At 51.1% G+C, this 7899-nt stretch overlaps 1 pseudogene; it reads right to left on the bottom strand.

Moving 5' to 3' along the window:
- The window catches only part of LOC119280246, an 8429-nt pseudogene extending 7492 nt beyond the window's left edge, over positions 1-937 (bottom strand).
- Between the last annotated feature and the right edge of the window lie 6962 nt (positions 938-7899).

The raw sequence follows: 7899 nt of genomic DNA, 5'->3' as shown, positions 1-7899 counted from the left end.
AGCGCCGAACCAGCCATGAGCTCCTCCTCGTCCACCGTTTCCAACCCGTTTGCCGGTCCCGATGTCACTCTCGTCCGCGACCTCAACATCCATGAGCGTGTTCCGGTCAAGCTTGATCACATCACCGCCTCCTACTGCGCTTGGAAGCGGTATTTTTCGCTTGTGTTCCGTGAGTACCTCCTGCACGGCCACGTGGACGGCACCGTGGACTCGGTGCTCATGATCAACGACGAGGAGTGGATGATCCTCGACGCCACCATCATCCGCTGGTTCTACCTCACCATCTCCAACGACCTCTTTCACACCGTGGTGAACGACGAGGGCGACGCCTATGCGGTCTGGACCAAGCTTAACGGCCTCTTCACCGACAATCGGCTGCAGCGCAAGGTTCTGATCTATGGTGAGTTTTACGGGTGCCAGCAACTTGACTCATCCATCGATGATTTTTGCATGCGCCTCACGAAGCTCGCCGATGAGCTCCGTGATCTCGGGGAAAAGATCGACACGAGCTCCTCATCAGCACCCTCTCCAGCGGCCTCAACGAGGACTTCGGGAACGCCGCCTCCAACCTCACCCTCATCCCGGAGCCCACCTTCGCTAAGGTGGTCGCGTACCTCAAGTTGGAGGAGCGTCGGATGCGGGTGGCACGGACTCGCGCGACCCACACCGCCCTCGTCGCAGGCACCCGCGGGGGCTCGGCCCCGCCATCGCCACGCCCGACGCCGCCCCAGCCGGCGGTGCCCGCCTTCCCGCCCGGGTTCCCGCCCGCACCGGCCACCCCCTTCCCGCCGCCCCAGCAGGCGGCCAACCAGGGGGGCCGTCGCGGCGGTCGACGTGGCGGCCGCAAGCAGGGGGCGGCGGCGGTGCTCAGGGAGGAGCGCCCCGTCCGCCACAGCAGGCCCCTCAGCCGGCCCCATGGTACGCCGGCCAGAACCATGGACCGGCGTTGTCCACGCCTACTCCATGCCGGTTCCTCGGGCCCCTGCCCCGGGCCTTCTCGGCACTCGGCCTCCGCCACATCAGGCGTACTACACCGCGCCGCAGCCCTACACGGCGCCCTACGGTCAGCAGCCGCCGCCAGGTGGGCCGCCGCTGCTGCCCCTCATGACTGCGCCGCCTCTCCCGCCGGCACCGTGGGACCCGGCCCTCCTGGCGGCCCTCCACAACGCTCCCTTCCCGTCCAGCTACACCGGCGGTGGCGATTGGTACATGGACAGTGGCGCCACCGCTCACATGGCGGCGTACCCCGGTAACCTCCACACCGCCCATCCTGTCCACACCTCCAACCGCATCACCGTCGGTGATGGTTCTTCCCTTCCCATCACCCATATTGGTCATACATATTTTCCGTCTAACTCCACTCCTATATCCATGTCTAATATTCTAGTTTCTCCTGAACTTATTAAAAATCTTGTTTCTGTTCGTTCTCTTACACGTGAAAATCCGGTTACCGTTGAATTTGACGAATGTGGTTTTTCTATTAAGGACACTCGCACGCGGATGGTGCTCCACCGATGTGACAGCCCCAACGAGCTCTACCCGGTTCACTCCGCCACCTCCACCACTTCCGCCGCCCCTGTCGCTCTCGCCACCGGAGTGGATCTTTGGCACGCTCGCTTGGGTCGTCCTAATCCTGCCACACTTCGCCATATAGTTCGGAGTTTTTCTTTCACATGTAATAAGAACGAGGATCACTCGTTGTTGGGGAACGTAGTAATTTTAAAAAATTTCCTACGCACACGCAAGATCATGGTGATGATATAGCCACGAGAGGGGAGAGTGTTCGTCCACGTACCCTCGTAGACCGTAAGCGGAAGCGTTAGCACAACGCGGTTGATGTAGTCGTACGTCTTCATGATCCGACCGATCCAAGCACTGAACGTACGGAGCCTCCGAGTTCAGCACACGTTCAGCTCGATGACGTCCCTCGAACTCCGATCCAGCCGAGTGTCGAGGGAGAGTTCCGTCAGCACGACGGCGTGGTGACGATCTTGATGTTCTACCGTCGCAGGGCTTCGCCTAAGCTTCGCGACGATATGACCGAGGTGGAATATGGTGGAAGGGGGCACCGCACACGGCTAAGAAACGACCCGTAGATCAACTTGTGTGTCTATGGGGTGCTCCCTGCCCCCGTATATAAAGGAGGGAGGGAGGAGGAGGCCGGCCCTAGGAGGGGCGCGCCATGGGGAGTCCTACTCCCACCGGGAGTAGGATTCCCCCTTTCCTAGTCCAACTAGGGGTCCTTCCATGTAGTAGGAGTAGGAGACAAGGAAGGGGAAGAGAGAAGGGAAGGAAGGAGGGGGTGCGGCCCCTCCCCTTAGTCCAATTCGGACTAGGCCTTGGGGGGGCGCGCGGCCTGCCCTAGGCAGCCCCTCTCTCTTTCCCGCAGGGCCCAATAAGGCCCAATACTTCTCCCCGGCGAATTCCCGTAACTCTCCGGTACTCCGAAAAATACCCGAATCACTCGGAACCTTTCCGAACTCCGAATATAGTCGTCCAATATATCGATCTTTACGTCTCGACCATTTCGAGACTCCTCGTCATGTCCCCGATCTCATCCGGGACTCCGAACTCCTTCGGTACATCAAAACTCATAAACTCATAATATAACTGTCATCGAAACCTTAAGCGTGCGGACCCTACGGGTTCGAGAACTATGTAGACATGACCTAGAACTATTCTCGGTCAATAACCAATAGCGGGACCTGAATGCCCATATTAGCTCCTACATATTCTACGAAGATCTTTATTAGTCAAACCGCATAACAACATACGATGTTCCCTTTGTCATTGGTATGTTACTTGCCCGAGATTTGATCGTCGGTATCCAATACCTAGTTCAATCTCGTCACCGGCAAGTCTCTTTACTCGTTCTGTAATGCATCATCCCGTAACCAACTCATTGGTTACATTGCTTGCAAGGCTTATAATGATGTGCATTACCGAGAGGGCCCAGAGATACCTCTCCGACAATCGGAGTGACAAAACCTAATCTCGAAATACGCCAACTCAACATGTACCTTCGGAGACACCTGTAGTACTCCTTTATAATCACCCAGTTACGTTGTGACGTTTGGTAGTACCCAAAGTGTTCCTTCGGTAAACGGGAGTTGCATAATCTCATAGTTACAGGAACATGTGTAAGTCATGAAGAAAGCAATAGCAACATACTAAACGATCAAGTGCTAAGCTAACGGAATGGGTCAAGTCAATCACATCATTCTCCTAATGATGTGATCCCGTTAATCAAATGACAACTCTTTTGACCATGGCTAGGAAACATAACCATCTCTGATAAACGAGCTAGTCAAGTAGAGGCATACTAGTGACACTATGTTTGTCTATGTATTCACACATGTATTATGTTTCCGGTTAATACAATTCTAGCATGAATAATAAACATTTATCATGAAATAAGGAAATAAATAATAACTTTATTATTGCCTCTAGGGCATATTTCCTTCACTCGTGTCATGCATGTCGCCTCGGCTAACATGCTCGTCTTCCGTTTAGGCCTTCTTCCTTCGTTGCATCGTATCCGTTCGAGTTAATTCATAGTGATGTTTGGACATCTCCTGTTGCAAGTAATACGGGCTTTCTTTATTATCTTGTCATACTTGACGATTTTTCGCATTATGTGTGGACCTTCCCGTTGCGCCGCAAGTCGGATGTCATATCCACTCTCGCCGCTTTTTATTCTTATGTTCTCACGCAGTTTGGTCGACCCATTCTTGCGTTGCAGACAGACAACGGGAAGGAGTTTGACAACATCGCTGTTCGTAATCTTCTCACCACACATGGCACGATTTTTCATCTCACTTGCCCGTACACCACTACTAGGAAAAGGCCTACTAATGGCGCACCTAATTTGGCCATTAATGACGCATTAGTGGTGCGCCATTAGTGCCACGTCATTAGTATATTTTACTAATGACGCACCACTGGTGCGCCATTAGTATACCAGATACTAATGGCGCACCATGTGGTGCGCCATTAGTATACCATTCGGTGCTCCACTAGTATTCCCTCCAGGTGCGCCAATAATAACCTTATAGGGGTGCGCCACTAGTAATAAAGGAAGGTGCGCCACTAATAAGGGCTTAAATGCGCCACTAGTAATGTATTTGGAAAACAAAAAAATCCAATTTTACAGAAAACAACCTATAAGGAAAATAATTTAAAAACAAAAAATGAAATAGAATCATATTTTTTATTATAGTAAGAATATTACAATGTCTTTACAAGTATCCAATAAAAGGAAAATTGCAAGGAAATGAAAGAAAATCCTAAAACTAATCTTCTAGTAATCTTTTCTTCTTTTTCTTCACTTTATCCCTGCAAAATGTAACAAAATAAACAGAAATACAAACAAACTATTTATAACATGTAAATACTGTCATTTTTTATAACATGTCAATACTGTCTTTTCCAGAATTACATGGTGTGAATATTGTATGAGTAAGATTATAATGGAAATGAATTGCAGAGGACATATGAGGTTCAACACTAATCATCGACAACAAAATCGTGCAAGAAATGATTGATCAGTAAATGGACAACCTTCTTAGAGATTGTCATGCGATGTCCAATGAATCAACAGGATATAAGTAACATGCCTTCCAAGACATAATTCACTATTACACATAAATGTATATCCCAAACTGAAGAACATGCTAATATGTAATCATCATTTAGAGATGCCAAACTGGAAGACCATTCATTTGGTCGCAAAATGACCTACTTAACTAGTCCTTGACCATCCATCATGCGCAAGAGCAAAGATAAAGATGGGCCTTGTAGCAACGCCCAGCCCTTGGAACAGTCCATTGCATTACGTGGAACATGCTCAGATTAAGCACTATATCATCACAACTTAACAAAAGTAAATCTGAGACACATCAAAACTAAAGATTCATCCTACTTGAGGATCGTCACTAATCATGGATACCAAAATCTTCCATTTGCAAGACATGCTTCATGAGTAAATGCATAACCTTTTGGCATATAAAGCTTACACATTTTTCTGCATCCAGTAGCAATTAGGTAACGAAAACAGTGAGCGGCTTAGATGGGGTACAAATTGAAATAACACTGTCCAGCAGTAAAAGAACCATAGCTAGTAAGTGACCAACACTGTCCACACACGCATCATACTAGACCAAGACCTCATCAGGCCAGACAGAGGCAGTGTAGCGCACTAGGCTAGAGCTTAGAGCTATGCATGTACATTGATTGTTATAGCAGTGCAGCGACAACTACTTGTTTAGATGCATATAAATCATCTCCTTGCTTGAAGTAGAAAGAAAGCAGAGTAAAGGGCCCTGAAGATGTTGACTACTCACTTAATTAGAAGGTAGTGAGAGAATCCCTTGCCCAGTTGGGACGAGTTTCAGACCGGCGGTGGAACTTGTTCTTGCCTGTTAAGGATCCTCAATGGACAAGAGAATGAAAGCATCATCAGCTGACACACAAAAAGGGCTCTCTGAAAACTAAAACGACCATGGGGGTGCTGCTGCTTACCCGAGCTAGGAGCCGTCTTGTCGGAGGGGAGTTTGCCCTCGTACACGGCATGGTCGTTGGCCCAGCTCGGCTGCACCACACCGGAGCAAGCGACCAAGGCACTGGTCATGCGTCGAGTTGCGTTGACAACAGAAGAAAGTCCGGTCTTACACACAAGTAAAGACTGAATGTTCAGTGAACATGTACGTACATTATAATGGCAGTCCATACAGAATAAAAATGATGCCACTTGTGGCATCAGATAAATTGAACCAAGCGGGCCAATGGATCAATTTGACGGACAAATTAATCCAAAAGGATGGCATGTACGACATCCATCCATCCATCCAACCAGCAAGCATCCATTAAAGTGCTCATTCATTCATTCATTTATTCATTCAGGAGACATGATGAGATGGATATAGTGAGCAATCTAACCTAACAATCTGTCCATAAACAGCAGGCAATGGAATTAATTAAGCCCGAATCTGGGCATGGAGATGCAAAAGCATAAGAGAGGAGGAAGAGACCGAGAGGTGCATTCAGATTGAAACTGAACTGAACTGCACAATGTCAATCAACACCACCAGAAAGAAGAATTGCAATCAATCAAATTGGCAAGCTAGATAAGATGTGCTCACCATGTCCACCTGCAGTAGGCAGAGGAGGAGGGAGCAGCCATGCGTTGTGCACCTGCAGCAGCAGCAGCAGCAGCTCGTCCGGAGCAGCCTGCCCTGCACATAAAACGAACCAACGAGGGGACGGGAGGGGACATGAAGAAGATGGCCTGCAGCCGCACGCACCATGGTCGGGGTCGGAGATCCATCACCGGAGATGGCCTGCAGCCGTCGTCTGTCGCCCGGAGGTTGAGGCGTCGTACCTCCATGGCTAGGCCAGGCTAGGGTTTCTGGCATCTCCGTCCTGGCTTCTGTCGGCCCTGGATGGATGGTCGCGGCTCAGGTCGACGACGAGACGATGCGCCGTGGATCTAGATCTGGGCGCTCCTCACCTCCCTGGAAGCTCGCCGGAGAAGGCCTTCCCTTCCCTCCCCTCCTCTCCTCTACTGGGAGAGAAGAGGAGAGAAGAGAAGAGAAGGTGAGGTGCGGCAGCGCTGCAGGGAGAGGAGGCCGCCATGACCGGGCTCCTCCTGCTGCCATGGTCGCCATGGCATCGGGCTAGGGTCTCGGCCCGACCAGGCAGACAGAGGAGAGGATAGGGAGGTCGCCGGCGCGACGTGGATGGGGAGAGGAGGCCGCCGGAGAGGTGATGCGGAAGAGGAGATCGGCGGCGGCGTTGGGTCAGAGCCGGAGGAGAGGCGGGTGGCTGTGTCAGGAGGAAGGGGAGGGGAGAGAACGTGACTAGAGGGAGGGGATAAGGGGTGATAGCAATGGCGCACCAGTAGGGGGTGCGCCATACGTATAGATAGCAATGGTGCATCTCTTATTGGTCCGCCATTACTAGTTAAAACTAGTAATGGCGCACGGTGGAACAGTGCGCCATTAGTAATTTTGCAAAAAAAGAATAAAAATATAATAAAAAAACAACATTAGTGGCGCACTTTTTGACAGGTGCGCCATTACTAGTTACAACTAGTAATGGCGCACTGAGTCTGGATGCGCCATTCGTATGTTTGGACAGGCGCACTAGTTCAAAAAAAAAAATTAATACTAATGGCGCACCTTGGGCCAGGTGCGCCATTAGTAGTTTCAACTCTAATGGCGTATCAGAAGGTGGTGCGCAATTAGTATATACTAATGGCGCACCGCTTGTCTGGTGCGCCATTAGTGTCAATCCCATCTATAGCCCTTTTTCTAGTAGTGCACCTCGCAGCAGAATGGTCATGCTGAGCGCATCCTTCGCACTCTCAATGACTGCGTTAGGACTCTTCTCTTTCATGCCAATGTGCCTCCGCGCTTTTGGCCTGACGCTCTAGCCACCGCTTCTCTCCTCATCAACATCCGTCCATGTCGTACTCGCGGGAACTTTACACCTCATCATCTTCTCTTCGGTGCACCCCCCTCTTATGATGGGCTTCGCATCTTCGGCTGCCTTTGCTATCCTAGCATCGCCACCACATAAGCTCGCACCCCGCTCCGTCGCCTGCATCTTTCTCGGATACCCACCTAACACCAAGGGCTACCGCTGCTATGATCCCGTCTCCCATCGTGTTTTCACCTCCCGACACGTTTACTTTGACGATATGGTGTTTCCGTTTCAGCAGCAGGTACCCCTTGTCGTGTCGTCGCCGCCGGCCACCGGCGGCCCTTCGATGACCTCGTCAGGTGGACGGTCCCGTCTGGCCCGTGGACCGCCTCCAGGCTTTGGCGGTCCCCGTGCCCTCCTGCCAGCGCCCGCCCCCTCGGCCTCCTCGGCCGGCTCTGACGGCGCAGCCGGCGCCCC

Source organism: Triticum dicoccoides, chromosome 3B (genome assembly GCF_002162155.2).
Source record: "Triticum dicoccoides isolate Atlit2015 ecotype Zavitan chromosome 3B, WEW_v2.0, whole genome shotgun sequence".
NCBI lineage: Eukaryota > Viridiplantae > Streptophyta > Magnoliopsida > Poales > Poaceae > Triticum > Triticum dicoccoides.
The sequence above is the reverse complement of the archived record's forward strand: the minus strand, read 5'-3'. Positions and strand labels throughout refer to the sequence as shown.